Here is a 17921-nt window from a genome sequence, read left to right as displayed (position 1 = left end):
GGCGCAGGGGGGCGGAGCCTCGGGGCGCCCGAGCCCGCCAAAAGGGGTGACGGCAACGCCCTGCCGATACCTCGACGCCGCGGCGGGCTCTGGGGGTGGCCGGGGCTGAAGGCCCGCCGCGAGCTCCCGGGCCGCTGCGGCCGGCGCTGCGGGGAGGGAGGCAAGCCTGGATGGCTCCCGCGGGCGCAGGCATCGCCTAACGTAGCAAGATAACCCCTTTGTCCGCACGCACGGGCTTCCTCCACCAAAAGAGCATTCAAGCAGCGGATGCCGGAGGAAACCCAGCCTTGCGAAATACTTGCGTGTGTATGGGGGCCTGGAGAGGAGATAAGACAAAGGACTGCTGCAACAACCACCTGAAAGCCTCTGGGCCCGGAGGTTGGGCCTTTCCCACCAGATCTTGCAACCCACCCCGCCCCCCTTTTATCTTAAAGAGTTGGAACCTGTGGCTTGCCTCCAGCCAGCAGTCAATACCTGGGATCCTTTTTTTTTTTTTTTTTTTTTTAATTTATGATAGTCATACAGACAGAGAGAGAGGCAGGGACACAGGCAGAGGGAGAAGCAGGCTCCATGCACCGGGAGCCCGACGTGGGATTCGATCCCGGGTCTCCAGGATCGCGCCCTGGGCCAAAGGCAGGCGCCAAACCGCTGCGCCACCCAGGGATCCCAATACCTGGGATCCTTTGATGTGACTTCACCGCCCAGTGTTTGTTAACAGGATTTGGATCTGGGGAACTTAAAGGGGCGGGGGGTGCGGATTGCTGGCTTCTAGGCTTTTTTTTTTTTTTTTTTTCCCCTTTGGTGTTTTCAATTTTCCTGTATTGAAGTATAAAAAGTCTGGAAGTTTACCAGCACATTAAAAGAGACACAGCAGGTGGTCGCTCTCCCTTAAAACAATTTGTCAGGTGGAAGGCGTTTTAAATACTTGATGCTAACTAAATTAAAACCACTAACATGGGTTATCTTGAGTACAGACTATTTACGGGGTGCTTTCCGTATGCCAGGCACTGGACAAGGCCTGTGGACAAGTATACATACTTTATCTCCATTTAATCCTCCCAAAAAGAGGTATCAGGAAGATGCTATCATGCACAATTTAAATAAGTGTTGTAAGACATTGAACAATTTAAGTTAATTAAAAAAAATCAGAATTTGAAGCCAGGTCTATCTAATTCTGACATAGAGTACTTGCACTTAACTACTTTTCTAAGATTCAATCTTCACAGCAGGCCTGCACCTGTATCCATTTTGTGACTGAAGAAATGAGGATATTTTGCTCAGTCTCCAAAGAGATGGGGACCCAGGTCTCCATTTTCAAGCTCTAGCTGTCTCCCAAGGAGTTGATTGGCCAAGCCTGTATTATAAAACCCTAGGCCTTACCAGGTGAGTACTAGTTAAAGAGTACTGTACCCCGGGGCAACAGGAAAAGTCAGATTCCAAAGTTCTGTGTTAAATAGCATCCCAGCTAATGTGGAAATGCTAATCATGCTTGGCCAATCTATTTGCATCAGCTCACTAAATCCTAGGAAAGTGAGTTTCAAACAATCACTTTTTATTAAATAGTTAATGTAAAAACATTTTTAAAAACTGATGAAAACACTAGAGGCTATATTAAGACAAATTACTATGTTATTTTAAGTTAAAGGTAACCGGAAGGTGGGGGATCAGACTTTACTTAATAATAAAAGAGGCTACAGAAGATCAGAAACTCGGATGTTGAGGTCTCCAGATGGTAACTTTCTTTTTTGTTGGTTCATTAAAGGCATCCCTACAAGCTCATTTTTATCAGATTAAAAGATAAGGAGGAACTAATTGCATGCTGGAGCCATTACTCAACTAAATAAGGATTTCGTCATTTGCTCAGCAAAAGCCAACTTTACTTGGAAACTAGAAACCCTTAGGCTATGTATAAGGCAAACACACACGTTGTTGGTACAGTACCTAAAACGAAGTCAGGATAAACCATTTCTACAGAGATCGAATCTTAAATTTTATAAGGACAAAAATTTTTCCCATCCAAATCATTTATTTAAAAAAATTTAATGAATTCGTTATTATACCTCATAAGGTAAAAGAAATTGGGAAGATTTAACATATAATCTTGACAATTGTAGATAGCAAAAATATTTAGGTTTAGCTGGGTCACAATACTAATATGCAATATTAAAAATACCTTTTTAGGGATCCCTGGGTGGCGCAGCGGTTTGGCGCCTGCCTTTGGCCCAGGGCGCGATCCTGGAGATCCGGGATCGAATCCCACGTCAGGCTCCCGGTGCATGGAGCCTGCTTCTCCCTCTGCCTGTGTCTCTGCCTCTCTCTCTCACTGTGTGCCTATCATGAATAAATAAAAATTAAAAAAAAAAAACCTTTTTAATGAAAAATACGTGCTTATTGGGGGCTAAGCACTGCTATATGCTGAGATGTACCTCTGAAGCAGATGGACATGGTTACCTCCTTCGAGTTTACAAATCAGTGGGGAATGTATGTAAAATTAGAATCTATGGTGATGGTTAAGGAGAGACAATAAGCTATAAGAAAGAGATAGAGGATGCATAAATTTGCTCAATCCTACCTATCTCAGAAAAACTGAGAGGCTATCCATATGTGTATTTATATATGTATGCATATAGATATCCAGCATATATATTTGGCAGAGGTAGGGGGAATACAAGGGGAAGAGCCACTACAGATGTACATGATTCTAGAGCAATGGCTACCAAAGGTTCAAAGTATAAAACCTATGTTGTCCCCTACCCACAGCAATTAACAATAACACAAGGAACATTAGAGAACAACGTAAGACAGTATATAATTAAATATCCAGGGACTACAATCACCTTTTAAAACTTGGAAACAAAACAACCCTGTTCAAACTTCTCATTTTAAAAATAGAAACAGGGCAGCCCGGGTGGCTAGGCGGTTTAGCACCGCATTCGGCCCAGGGCCTGATCCTGGAGTCCCACGATCCAGTCCCACGTCAGGCTCCCTGCATGGAGCCTGTTTCTCCCTCTGCCTGTGCCTCTGCCTTTCTCTCTCTCTCTCTCTCTCTCTCTCTCTCTGTCTCTCATGAATAAATAAATAAAATTTAAAAAAAGAAAATAGAAAAAGACAGTGGCCCAAGATCACATTGCCAGCTAGTAAGAGGTAACATTTATTGAGCACTTCCTATGTGTCAGGCACTGGTATAAAAGTTTTACATGTGGGGATCCCTGGGTGGCGCAGCGGTTTGGCGCCTGCCTTTGGCCCAGGACGCGATCCTGGAGACCCGGGATCGAATCCCACATCAGGCTCCCGGTGCATGGAGCCTGCTTCTCCCTCTGCCTGTGTCTCTGCCTCTCTCTCTCTCTCTCTCTCTCTCTCTCTCTCTCTCCGTGACTATCATAAAAAAAAAAAAAAAAGTTTTACATGTATTATTTCATTAATACCCACAGAAAGTACTAATTGTTGGGCCGGCAGGATCAAGGGGGATCGGACCCCCCATCTAGCTACCCTCACCTCAGAAGGTAGCACCAGCAGACCGCCCAAGGACACGTCGCCATGGGGACACAGGACCTATGCAGGAAACCTGAACCGCACCTTACCCAAACCCCATATAAGGGCATAAGCAGTTATTGCCCCATACCAATTCCACCAGTAATATGCCCTAATACCGATCACCTCAGACACAACTCTTCACCCCTCCCCCCCCTTAAAATGCTCGCATGTACGCCCTTTGGGTGCGATTCCCGTCCCCGACTTCCCCAGCTTCACTCCCTTGCGGGGCCGGAACCTCGTCCGAAAGTGCTTCCATTAAAAGCTTGCCTCCACCCACCTTTGCCTGGCCTCTATTTCACTTCACTACCAACCGGATTAAACCTGACATTTGGTGCCGAAACCCAGGAGGAGATCGAGGCCCCACTCTGGTGGGAAGCCCCTCTCCTCTCATCACCAGGACCTTAACTGAACCCAACGCCTTGAGACGCCGCTAAGTTCCCCCCTTCCACACCCCCGACCAGGTGGTCCTGCCCGAAGCCCGCAGCCGCGCCAGGGCACCCCCGCCGAGCGCCGCGTGGCTCTCCGTTGGTCCCTGGGGATCAGGAGATGTCCTCATCCTCACAGTGACCTTTGTTTCTGTCCATAACCTTGAGCTGCAAACGGGGACGCCTGTTTTCAGTCTCTGGGTTACCCGGCGGGAATCATGGGAACTGCCCAATCCAAATTTGACCCCAAAGCTCCCTTGGGTTGTCTACTGGTCAATTTTGAAAATCTGGGGTTCTCACAGGATCTCAGAAAACGCCGTCTTAACCAGATCCTTACGGATCTGAACAACCTCTGTCAACGCCAGGGTGAATGGCCTGAGGTCCCTTACATTTAGGCTTCTTGGACCCTCCGCTCTCACTCCTCCCTCTGTTCCCAGTGTTCTACTGCTCAAGTCCTGGCGTAGGCGCCACCTCCTTCTGTCCCAAAAACAAAAGGCCCTGACTGGGGGCCCGTCCAGGATCCGAGAGGACCCTGTTGTACCCGAGATTGCAAATCTGAGAAACCACCTAGGAGCCAGCACCGATGCAAGCGCACGAGGGTTTATTAGCAAGCTCGAGCTTGGGTCCAAGTGTACCCGACACTGCAGAGCAGGGACTTGGACCCCGAGGTGGGTTCCAGCTGGGTTTTTATGGGCTGGTCTAGGAGATTTCCAGAAGGGGTGGAGGAATTTCTTCATTCTGATATGGGGGAAAGGGTGGGGGAGTTTCTTAAGCTCTGTCTTCATTCCTATATGGGACTTTCTGTCAAGGGTGTTCTGCGGTTTTTCCTGTAACTGAAGTCGGGTGAAGTTCAGCTCTTGTTCACAGGGGCCTGAGATGGCTGCTGAAGCTAAGATGGCTGTACTTGTGCCAACGCTAAACTTGAGATGGAATGGCCTTAATTTTCTTGGCCTCCACAACCCCACCCAGAGGGTACTGCGCCTCGTGAGTGCACTCAACTTTTTCTACCTTTTGCGTGCATATTCTCTGAGAGCTCTAAACTGTACTTTTACCTGTAGGAATTCCAATTTGTATTAGGTCGACATTGGCTTAGGCAGACGTGCTGGAGGGCCATCAACCAGGGGTCTTGAGGAGACGTTCCTTGCCCCCGCCAGGAGGACGAAATCCTCATCTGTGAGGAGGGCCGACTGCCCTTATGGACAGCCAGCCCTTCGGTTTACTTGCCTCTGCGGCCACACTGGAACGCACTGGAACATTTGTCTGTGTTACTGTGTTCTTGTTAATCGTCATAACTGTCTGTGCCTTGGTGTGGACGGGGAACATAACGGGGCAGACACAAACCACCCCCCTGTCTCTTATGCTCTCCCACTTCTCTGACGTTAGGGAAAGAGCTCATAATCTGAGCACAGACATACAGAGAGGGAAATTTCAAACTTAATTGCATGTCAGAATGGCCAACCTTTGACGTGGGGTGGCCCCGAGATGGAAATTTCCACCTACCTATTATCTTACAGGTTAAGGCTGTGATCTTCAGGGATAAACCGGTCAGCCACCCTGACCAGGTGCCCTACATCCTGGTCTGGCAGGACATGATCGAGAATCCCCCTCCTTGGCTAAAATCATTTTTACCCCCCAAAGCAGGACCTTCCAAGATTCTAGCCCTGCGAAAGGCCGAGAAGGAGATTGACTCTAAGACCAAAAGGCCCCTTTATCCGGTCTTGCAGGATTCTTCTCCAGAGGACCTGATTCTCCCACTGCCCTACCTGATGCCCCCTCACCCTTCTGCCCCTCCATTGGAGGCACCGGGGGCTGCAGAAGGGGCACCACCCCTCCCTGACGAGGGAGTCCCTGTGCGCAGGCCAGCAATAGGGACACGTGGACGGACCCACTGGGCGGCCCCACCTCCAAATGTGGGGCCGGCCAACTCCACCGCCCTTCCCCTCTGCGCCATGGGGCCTCCCAATGAGACTGGAGAACAACCAATGTTATATTGTCCATTCTCCACCCGTGATTTATAAAATTGGAGAACCCAAAATGCAAAATTATCTGATAACCTGAAAGATGTAATCGGGCTTTTAGATACTGTTCTCTTTACCCACCAGCCTACTTGGGATGACTGCCAACAGCTCTTGCAGGTTCTCTTCACCACCAAAGAGACAGAATGAATTCAGGTGGAAGACCGGAAGTCTGTCCTGGGAGAGGACAGACAACTGACTCAAAATCCAGACCTCATAAATGCTGCCTTCCCCTTATCCCACCCTACCTGGGACTACAACTCAGCTGAAGGTAAGGAGAGACTCCGGGTCTACTGCCAGACTCTAATGGCAGGTCTCAAGGCTGCCACGTGCAAGCCTACCAATCTGGCCAAGGTATATGATGTAAGACAAGGTAAGGATGAGAGTCCAGCAGCCTTCTTAGAATCATAGAGGCTTTTAGGCAGTACACCCCCATGAACCCAGAAGACCCAGAAACAAAGGCTGCAATTATGGCTTTTGTTAACCAGGCCACTCCAGACATTAAAAAGAAATTACAAAGAGTAGAGAGACTGGGAGAGAAGAGCTTGCAGGACTTAATAATAGTAGCAGAAAGAGTTTATAATAATGGAGAAAGTCTGGAAGAGCAACAATCTAAACCAAGCGACTGGCAGACCCAAAACCTGGCCAAGATCCTGCTGGCCACAACCATGGATGACCCACAGGAACAATGGAGGCACCTTAAGAAGCTGGCTTCAGGGACAGGTAAGGAGGATGGCCCTGGTCCTCATCGGGAGCGCACTAAACTGAACAAAAACCAATGTGCTTATTGCAAAGAAGAGGGCCCCTGGGTCAAAGACTGCCCTAACAAAATACCTAAGGTCCCTGCCAAGATCTTGGAGATGGAGGGCCTGGATGACTAGGGGAGTCGGGGTTCGGCACCCCTCCCTGAGCCCAGGGTAACTCTCAGAGTGGAGGGGCAACCTGTTGAATTCCTAGTGGACACTGGGGCACAACACTCAGTTTTATTACAACCCCAAGGGCAATTGGCAAGCAAGACTTCATGGGTGCAAGGGGCCACAGGCACCAAACAGTACCATGGACTACCCGAAGAACTGTGGATCTTGGCATGGGCTGGGTATCCCACTACTTCATGGTCATCCCTGAGTGTCCCTACCTGTTGTTAGGTCGGGACTTGCTCACCAAGATGGGGGCACAAATTCGCTTCCACCCTGAAGGGGCAAAAATCCTAAACAAGGAGGGAAACCCGATTCAGGTGCTTGTCCTGAGTTTAGAAGACGAATATCATCTCCACCAAACGCTCTCAGCCCCAATGACTGTTGGCTGCAGGAATATCCCCAAGCATAGGCAGAAACTGGGGGAATTGGGCTGGCCCAGCACTGACTGGCCATATATATAGAACTAAAGCCAGGGGCAGACCCTGTCAGGGTCTGCCAATACCCCATGCCTCTCATAGCGTGAATGGGAATCACACCCCCCATACAGCGACTACTGGACTTGGGCATATTGAGGCCTTGCCAATCGGCATGGAACACTCCCTTGCTGCCAGTGCAGAAACTGCACTCTAACGATTATAGGCCAGTCCAGGACTTAAGGGAAGTCAACCAGTGAGTAGAGGATATGTACCCTATGGTCCCAAACCCATACACCCTCCTCTCCACCTTGCCTCCAGACAAAACTTGGTATATGGTATTAGATTTAAAAGACGCCTTTTTCAGCCTGCCTTTAGCACCCAAGAGCCAAGACCTTTTTGCCTTTGAATGGACGGACCCTGAGAAAGGCATCAATGGCCAGCTCACCTAGACTTGACTGCCAGGATTCAAAAATTAGCCAACCATCTTCGATGAGGCCTTACATGAAGACTTGAGTGAGTTCCGTTCCAAGCACACTCATTTGACCTTATTGCAATATGTAGATATTATCCTGTTGGCGGCAGAGGACCAGGACACATGCCTGCGAGGCACCAAGGACTTGCTCCAGACAATAGTGGCTCTAGGATACTGGGCCTCAGCTAAAAAAGCCCAGATCTGCAGAGCAGAGGCTACCTAGGGTACAAATTAAAGGATGGACAAAGATGGTTGACAGATGCGTGGAAGGAAACTGTCCTAAGGATCCCACAGCCACAAACCGTCTGCCAGATACATGAATTTCTGGGGTCAGCAGGGTTCTGTCGATTATGGATTCCGAGTTTTGCTGAGATGGCCAGACCCTCTATGAGGCCACCAGGCACCAGCAAAATTTTGAATGGACGGAGGCCATGAATAAAGCCTTTAATGACATTAAACAGGACTTGCTGTCTGCCCCAGCTCTCGGGTTGCCCGACCTAACCAAGCCCTTCTACCTGTATGTGGATGAGAAAGACGGGGTGGCAAAAGGGGTCCTTGTCCAGTACATAGGTCCCTGGAAGAGACCCATAGCCTATCTCTCCATAAAGCTGGACAAGGTGGCCACTGGATGGCCCCCATGCTTAAAAATTATTGCTGTGGTGGCCACTATAGTCAAGGATGCAGACAAGCTGGCCATGGGGCAAGAACTGTATGTTACCACCCCACATGCTATTTAAGGGGTACTCAAACAGCCCCCAGACCACTGAATCAGCAATGCTTGTCTGACCCATTATCAGAGCCTACTGCTAAACCCCACCAGAATCTTATTCAAGCCACCAACAACCCTGAATCCGGCAATGCTACTCCCTAACCCAGACTGGGACCCCCTTCTGCATGACTGTCAAGAAATTTTGGCACAGGTACACAGAATCAGAGCTGATCTCCAGGACCAGCCACTGCCTAATGCAGACGCCACCTGGTATATGGATGGCAGCAGTTTTGTCCAAGAAGGAATCAGATACGCGGGGGCAGCCGTAACCACAGAAACGGAGACCATCTGGGCAGAGCCATTGGCAGCCGGAACATTGGCTCAACAGGCAGAACTGATCGCACTGGCCAAGGTGCTAACCATGGGAGAAGGTAAACGAATAAACATTTACACCAACAGCAGGTACGCCTTTGCCACTGCTCATATCCATGGAGCCCTTTACAGAGAGAGAGGGCTTCTGACAGCAGAAGGAAAGACTATTAAAAACAAAACAGAGATCCTTGAACTCCTGAGGGCCCTCTGGCTGCCCAAGGCACTAGCTATCATCCATTGTCTGGGACACCAAAAAGCAGATACACCAGTAGCTAGGGGAAACCGGATAGCCGATTCAAAAGCAAAGGAGGTGGCCCTTTAGGTGACCCAGGTCTTAACAACCATGCTACCCGATCCGGAGGCACCGACCCTGCCAGACACCCCCAACTATACTGATGCTGACTTACACTGGATCAAACGCTTGCCTATGACCCAGTGCTTGCGTGGCTGGTGGAGGGCCGCAGACTCCAGCATCATCCTGCCAGAGGAACTAGGATGACGAGTCCTATCCAAAATGCATCGGAGTACTCATATGGGAACAAGAAAGATGGAAGACCTCATACGACATGCAAAGATCACTGTTAAAGACTCTCAAGCAGCCCCGGTGGCACAGTAGTTTAGCGCTGCTTCAGCCCGGGGTGTGATCCTGGAGACCCAGGATTGAGTCCCATGTTGGGCTCCCTGCGTGGAGCCTGCTTCTCCCTCTGCCTGTCTCTCTGCCTCTCTCTCTCTCTGTGTCTGTCATGAATAAATAAATTAAAAATCTTAAAAAAAAAAAAAAAGACTCTCAAGCAAAGATTGAGCAGATTGTGGCAAGTGTCATGCATGCCAGTTAACCAACGCCACTGCCCATGGGTCTAACCCCAGAACCCGACTCAGGGGAGACCTCCCAGGAGCATACTGGGAAGTAGATTTCACTGAGGTAAGGCCTGGAAGGTATTGCTAGTTTTTATAGATACCTTTTCAGGGTGGACGGAGGCGTTCCCCACCAAACATGAAACAGCACAAATTGTGACCAAAAAGCTGCTGGAGGACATTCTGCCAAGGTATGGATTTCCTTCCAGGATTGGATCCGACAATGGACCAGGGTTCATTTCTAAGGTAACACAGGGAATAGCACAAATACTGGGGGCAGATTGGAAATTACGTTGTGCTTACAGACCCCAGAGCTCAGGTCAAGTAGAAAGGATGAATAGGACATTAAAAGAGACTTTAACTAAATTAGTCTTGGAGACTGGCGGGGACTGGGTGACTCTCCTCCTTTTTGCCCTATATAGGGTGAGGAACTTAACATATAAGATGGGACTGACTCCCTACGAAATCATATTTGGTATACCCCCACCTATCATTCCTACCCTGAAACCCAAAGTGCTTGCTGAGTTCAATGACCAACAACTTCTTTTCTCCCTCCAAATGTTACAAAGAGCCCATGAGCAGGTATGGCCTAAGCTGAGGGCCCTCTATGAGACTGGGCCACCCCCTGACCCCCATCGATATTGACTGGGCGATTGGATGTACGTGCAGAGATACCAACACTCCAGCCTCGCTGGAAAGGACCCTACATTGTGATCCTGACTACACCCACCACTCTCAAGGTCGATGGAATAACTCCCTGGATCCACTACACCCACGTCCGGCCAGCTGATCCACATGCTGTCCTCAAGGACTTTGTTCCAGAATGGAAGAGTCAGCCTGACAAGGACAATTCCCTAAAGCTAAGGCTGCGTTGCTCCCACTTACCCCGCTAATATTACTTGCACTGTATCCCCTCGCGGCTAAAACCAACCCCCACCAGCCACTTAATCTAACCTGGCAAGTCCTCATCCCAAACTCTAATCAGATAGTAACCCAGCTGTCGGGGCTACCCACTAGAGGTACCTGGTGGCCTAATCTGACTATCAACTTATGTGAACTATTTAGTCAGGACCCCTGGCACCAAGGCAGAATAGGAATACCAGGATTGGCACCAAGAGGGCCAAGATGGCCCTCTGAGATACCTGCTTTTACATATGTCTGGCCCCCTCCCAGTCTGACCATAATAAGGCCTCCAAATGTGGTGGCTGGATGGACTACTTCTGCAAAACATGGGGTTGCGAACAAACTGGGACATGCCATTGGCTGTCACAAAACCCAACCGGCCTCATAAAAATCCAACTGAATACTACATGCCCCACATGCTCGGGATGCCCTTACTGTAATCTAGTCACCATTTCCTTCACAGAGGCTGGGAAACAAGATACAAATTGGGAGGTAGGACTTCTGTGGGGGGCTCTGACTTTACCAAAGCGGGTATGATAATGGAGTCCTATTCATGATCAGACAACTTGAGAAGCCACAAGGTCAAACTCAAAGGATAGGCCCCAACCCTGTGCTAGTGCCTCTTCAATCTCAGGCAATATCTACAACACCCCCTTTGAATTTTTCCCACAACTCCTCCAGTTGGGGCACCCCAGTCCTGACTCGCCTTCCCCTCAACCCTTCTCAAGACCCTCTTTGGGCTCTGATGTCCCAAGCTTACAAATTCCTCAATGCAGCTAAACCTAATTTTACCCATCCTGCTGGCTGTGCTATGACATCCGGCCCCCCTTCTATGAAGGAATTGCAATAATGGGTCAATATAACACAACCATGGACCCTAATGCTTGCAGGTGGAACCAAAAGCCTGGTAGAGTAAAGGCCTCACCTTACAATCCGTGTCAGGCCAAGGGCTCTGCTAGGCACTTCTCCACACCACTACCAGATTCTGTGCAACATTACACAGCCTATAAACAGTACCAGGTATTGTCTACCGCCCTAAGACAGTTGGTGGGCCTGTTCTGAGGGATTAACTCCCTGCGCTCACCGACAGGTTATAAACAGAACTAGGGGCTTCTGTGTGCTGGTTCAACTACTCCCTAGAATCATCTACCATTCAGATGAGCAGGTACTTTAATGGATGGACCCGGGTACCCACGGGCGAAATAAACGAGAGCCCACCTCTGCTGTCACCATCGCCACCCTACTAGGAATTGGTTTGGCTGGTGCAAGAATAGGTATTGCCTCACTGGCCACCCAGGCTTCTCAGTACAGTAGCCTTAGGGCTGCCATTGATGTAGACATAGAGCGCATAGAGACCTTCATTTCCCACCTCCAAGAATCCCTAACATCTTTATTTGAAATGGTGCTCCAAAACAGGAGGGGGTTAGACCTAATTTTTCTACAGCAAGGGGGAATCTGTGCTGCCCTGAACAAAGAGTGCTATTTCTACAATGACCACTCAGGGATAGTCCAAGAATCGATGGCAAAGGTCAGGGAAGGACTGGCCAGGTGAAAACAAGAGTGAGGGCAGCAACAGGGGTGGTTCAAATCCTGGTTTGATTATTCCCCCTGGCTAACTACCTTGTTGTCCTAGCTGGCCCCCTCCTCCTCCTCTTTCTGATCTTTAGACCCTGCCTCATTAATAGACTAGTGGCTTTTGTCAGGGACCAGGTTAACACTGTTCAACTCATGGTGCTAAGGCAACAATACCAACCACTGAACATTCAGGACCCAATCATGGATCCTGCATTGGGTTCCTCTGAAAAAGGGGGGAATGTGGGACCCAAGAAATTTCAGAAAATGTCCCCCACCCCTGACCCCTAGATAGTAACAACTGCGGCCTCTAGCCCAAGTTAGTTCCAAGAAAAACCGCAGAGCATGCTCTTAACAGGAAGTTCCATATTGGAATGAGGAACTAAGAGCTTGAGAAACTCCCCCACCCTTACCGGAAATCCCCTAGACCAGCCCATAAAAATCCAGCTGGAACCCACTTTGGGGTCCAAGTCCCTGCTCCGCTGTGACAGGTATACTTGGACCCAAGCTCAAGCTTGCTAATAAACCGTCGTGTGCTTGCATTGGTGTCGGCTCCTTGGTGGTTTCTCGGATTTGCAATCTTGGGCATAACAAAAACCCTGCGGTTTTCCTTAATAGATTCACTGAGGCAGTGAATCTATTCACTGAGGCAGTAAACCCAGTACACTCTATTCAGTGAGGCAGTAAACCCAGTACACTCGCCTGGACCCTACCTCCCCAGCTGGGGCTACTGTCTTGGTGACCCATTTTATCTCTCAGTCCTCCCCTGATATCTGTAAAAAATTAAAGGCTGAGGAGGGTCCTTAAACTCCCATTCCCGACCTGGTGAAAATGGCATTTAAAGTCTTTAATACCCAGGAGGAAGCGGCTGAACTCAAGTGGCAGGCCAGCCTCCAACAGAAGGTCCAACTCCAGACCCAAGCCTTGGTGGCAGCCCTGCGGCTGGCGGGCTCCGGGAGCCCACAGAAAGGGGGAACCAACTGTACCCTGCCTGGGGCTTCCTTCAGATGTGGCACCGGGGGACACTGGGCCTGTCAATGTTTCAATCCCCAGGAGCCAATGCGGCCATGCCCTCAATGTTGAATGATGGGCCACTGGAAATCCGACTGTCCAGGTCTCGGAGGATCCTCGGTGCCTCCACACAGAGGAAGAAACCCTGAACCAGTAAGTCCAGACTTCCAACTACTCGGATTGGCTGATGACTGATGGGGCCCAGACTTAGACACCCCCTAACCCAGGCCAAGCCCAGGGTCCTGCTCCAGGCAGCAGATAAGTCCATCTCTTTCCTGTTGGACATGGGGGCGACCTACTCTGTTCTGCCTTCCTACTCAGGGGCCAGTTTCACCTCCCTAGTAGCGGTGGTAGGAATTGATGGCACCTCCTCTAGTCCATGAACTACCCCACTACTCTCTTGCAGCCTGGATGGGTTCCCCTTCTCACACTCCTTCCTTATCATTCCTTCCTGCCCAGCTCCTCTCCTCGACCGGGATATCCTACACAAACTCAAGGCCACCATTTGTCTTTCTCCCTCACCCATTGTCTCTACTCACCTCATCTTACCCTTAATTTCTCCTGATCCCTCCCCACCACCCCATCTTCCTTTACCCGTTAACCCCCAAGTCTGGGACACCTCTAAACCAGTTGTGTCCACTCCCCCCATTCCCCAAGTAAAAATCCAGTTAAAAGATCAAACCTTCTTTCCTTCTCGTCCCCAATTTCCAATTTCAGAAACTCACTGACCGGGTCTTTTTTTTTTTTTTTTTTTCTGACCGGGTCTTAAACCTATTAATTTGTCCCACTGCTTTATCTGTGCCACCTTGGGCAAAGCCCCCCTGGTGGCTGTTCCCCTCTGCAATCCATTTAACTGCACCAACCCCACACCCACACCTCTGGGACCTTCTCCCTCTCTGCATGACATTCCCTTATTCACCGACCCTCTCAACCACCAATTCCCTTTCTGTATTCCACCCCTAACTCTCCCTCTGCAACGCCACCCTGTCAAAGGTTACCACTCATCACGCCCCTATTGGTGGTTTCTTTTGGTACAATGGCACCCTTTCTAAATCTCTTAATACCTCTGCCTCTCTCCTCTGTCTGCCTGTCTCCTTGGTTCTGGGGTTAACTATCTATAGTCAGGCAGAAGTAGCTCTCCTCGCCAGCACCCTGGAAAAGCAGAAATGAGTGGTCTTTCTCCCACTAGTTGTTGGTGTCTCCCTGGCCTCAACCTTAGTGGCCACGGGATTAGGGATGGGGGCCTTAATTCACTCTGTAGATTCCACCAGGGACCTATCTGAAAGGCTTCAAATGGCCATCGAGGCCTCGGCAGAGTCTCTGGCTTCCCTACAATGCAAAATAACCTCAGTGGCCCGGATAGCTCTCCAGAACCAAGGTGCCTTGGACCTCCTCACCGCAGACAAGGGCCAAACTTGCATGTTTCTCAATGAAGAATGCTGTTACTATATCAGTGAAACAGGTGTAGTTGAGACCAATCTCCACACCCTTGCCAAAGTTCATGAGTCTCTCCAAACCTGGTCCCACCCCAGCAGCCAACTACACCTCAATGGTGGCAGACCCCACTAACTACATGGCTCCTCCCCCTTCTAAGCCCACTCCTAATCATTGGCATATTATTAATGGTGGCCCCTTGCATTCTCGGATTCATTCAGGAACGAATTCGTGAAATGTCTCGAATATCTGTCAACCAACTCCTCCTATACTCCTACTGCTGCTTGCCCACTTCCAAGGGACCCCCATAATGCCCCCTACTCAGCAGTAAGTAGCCAGATCTGAACTGACGCCCTATAACAACAAAAGGATCAGAATGTTGGGCCGGCGGGATCAAGCGGGATCGGTAGGCACCAACAACATGGCAGCGGACTCTCCATCTTGTTACCCTCATTTCACTACCAACCAGACTAAACCTGACACTAATGCCATCCCATTTTACAGCTCAAGAAACTGAAGCTGAGGGGTTATTTAACTTTCTTTCTTTCTTTCTTTCTTTCTTTCTTTCTTTCTTTCTTTTTTTGTTGTTGTTGTTATTTAACTTTCTTAAGGTCATTTAGGTCATAAGTGGCAGAACTAAGATTCTAACCCAGGCAGTCTGCCTCCAAAGCCCATGCTCTTAATAACCACTGTACACTAACTTCTCTTGTTAGTGGTAAAATAAAGTCCAGAACTCAGGGCATTTTCTGTTATATAATCTCACCTCCCTCCCTCAAACAGTACTTTAAAAGACAGATTAGGGATCCCTGGGTGGTGCAGCGGTTTAGTGCCTGCCTTTGGCTCAGGGTGGATCCTGGAGACCCAGGATCGAGTCCCACGTCGGGCTCCCAGTGCATGGAGCCTGCTTCTCCCTCTGCCTATATCTCTGCCTCTCTCTCTCTCTCTCTGTGACTATCGTAAATAAATAAAAAAAAATTAAAAAATAAAATAAAAGATTATAAGTGGATAACTGAACAATATTAGTATTATTAATGGATGAACCTCTGATCTAGCAATTTTACTTCTAGAAATTTATAATGCAGATATATTCATTCACATACAAAATCTTTAAACATATCTGTTGCTGTTTATAATGGAATATCAAGTGTTTGTAATAGCAAAGGATTGGACACAACCTAAATATCCATACAATGGATAGGATATATCCATACAATGGAATACTATGCAGCCATAACAAGGCATGAAAAACTGATATATGCTGCAACATGGACGCACCTTGAAAACATTGTACTAAGTGAAAGAAGCCAGACACAAAAGGCCACTATATTATATGCCTATTCATATGAATGTTCAGAATAGGCAAATCCATAGAAACAGCAAATTGGTGGTTACCAAAGCTAGAAAAGGTGAGGAGGGAGGGTATTCAGGGAATGAGGACAGACTGCTAATGAATATGGGATTTCTTTTTAGGGTGATAAAAATATTCTGAAGTTAGACATGATGATAATTGCATAGCTTTGTACATATTCTATCAACCACTGAAATATGCACTTTAAAGGATGGATTTTTGGGTGCCTGGCTGGCTCAGTCCTTGGAATACTGAGGTCAGCAACTCTTGATCTCAGGGTTATGGATTCAAGCCCCAAATTGGATGTAGAACTTACTTTAAAATTTTTTTTAAAAAAGGATGGATTTTGTGATATATGAATTATATCTCAATGAAAAAAAAGAATAGAGGACCTACTCATTCCCTGAGATCAGAGACTCCAAGCAGCAGAATCATCCCCCCCCCCCCCCTTGCTGGCTTTAATAAAGCAAATTGGCCATAAATTCTACAGCTGCCAACAACTTGAGAGCACTTAAAAGCAAATTCTTTCCTAGTGAGTCTCCAGGTGAGAATGAAGCCCAGCTGATGTCATGATTTCAGCCTTGTGAGACCCAGGCACAGAAATCAGCTAAGCTATACTGACTCTGGCCTCTGGAAACTCTAAGACACCTCGGTATTGCTTTATGCCACTAAGTTTGTGGTAGTTTGTTATGCAGCAATAGGAAATGAATATAGAGGCTACAATATACTTGGTGCTTTCTAAGTACTTTGCATATGTTAAGCTTATTTATTTTCACAACTATGAGGTGGGTACTCAAGTGATTCCCATTTTTCTGATGAAGTAGCTTATGTGCTTAAAAACAAAACAAACAAAAACAAGGTACAGAACAGGATAGAATGTTATCATTTGCACTACGAAAGTATGTATATCTATTTGCACAAAACTTCTGTGGAAATCTACATGAGTAACTAGCAACATTGCTTTCCCTTTGAAAGGGAGAAAGCTCTGAAAGAGAAGGTGGGAGACTTTATATCCTTTCATAATTTATTTCTGTTTTTACAGATTTATTTAAGAGGAGGAGATGGAGAGGGAGAAGAGTGTTAAGCAGACTCTGTGCTGAGAGTGGAGCCCAACTAGGGGCTTGGTCTCACAATCCTAAGATCATGACCTGAGCCAAAACTAAGAGTTGAACACTCAACCAACTACACCACTGAGGTGCCCTTATCCTTTCATTCTTTAAAGCATATGAATACATCCCTATAAAAGAATATGGAAAAGCATGCTCAGAAACTGTCATTGTCATTACTCAGTAGCTCTGGCAAGAATAAAACAAGGTCTTAATCCCCCAAAAAGCCAATGCAGAGGTTTTAGAAGGGCCTCTATTTTAATCTAGAGGAACTGTAGATTTCTACATGCTGATCAAAGCTATGAGGTAAGTAAAAAACCAGCTACAGGATTCACACAGTGTAAAACAGAAGCATTAATAACAGAACTGAGGTAAACAAAAGCACTAATAAGATTGGTAGTCACAATATACCTTAACATTTGCAAAAAAATTTCACGTGTCGGGGATCCCAGGGTGGCTCAGCAGTTTAGTGCCTGCCTTTGATTCAGGGCATGATCCTGGGGTCCCAGGATCAAGCCCCACATCGGGCTCCCTGCATGGAGCCTGCTTCTCCCTCTGCCTGTGTCTCTGCCTCTCTCTCTCAGTCTGTGTCTCTCATGAATAAATAGAATCTTTAAAAAAAAAATTTCACGTGTCTTTTTCAGCTAATAGATGCTCACCTTGAGACTCATGCTCACCTTGAGACTTCAAAGTTACACAGCTAAGAAGCTTTTTGTTTGTTTGTTTGACATTTCCATTAAAAAGCAGCAGTATGGAAGCATAATGAAAACCAATCAACAAAACCACCACTAACAGATCCAATTCATAGAGCTTCAAGGATCTGAGAGATTAA

The 17921-nt window shown here is 47.9% G+C and overlaps 1 pseudogene; it reads left to right on the top strand.

Moving 5' to 3' along the window:
* The first annotated feature begins 4177 nt into the window (after positions 1-4177).
* Positions 4178-10608, top strand: LOC102152719 (annotated as a pseudogene).
* Positions 10609-17921: the final 7313 nt, after the last annotated feature.

This window comes from Canis lupus, chromosome 20, assembly GCF_011100685.1.
Source record: "Canis lupus familiaris isolate Mischka breed German Shepherd chromosome 20, alternate assembly UU_Cfam_GSD_1.0, whole genome shotgun sequence".
In the NCBI taxonomy this organism is placed as follows: Eukaryota; Metazoa; Chordata; class Mammalia; order Carnivora; family Canidae; genus Canis; species Canis lupus.
Note: the sequence above shows the minus strand (reverse complement) of the source record. Positions and strands in the feature narration are given on the sequence as shown.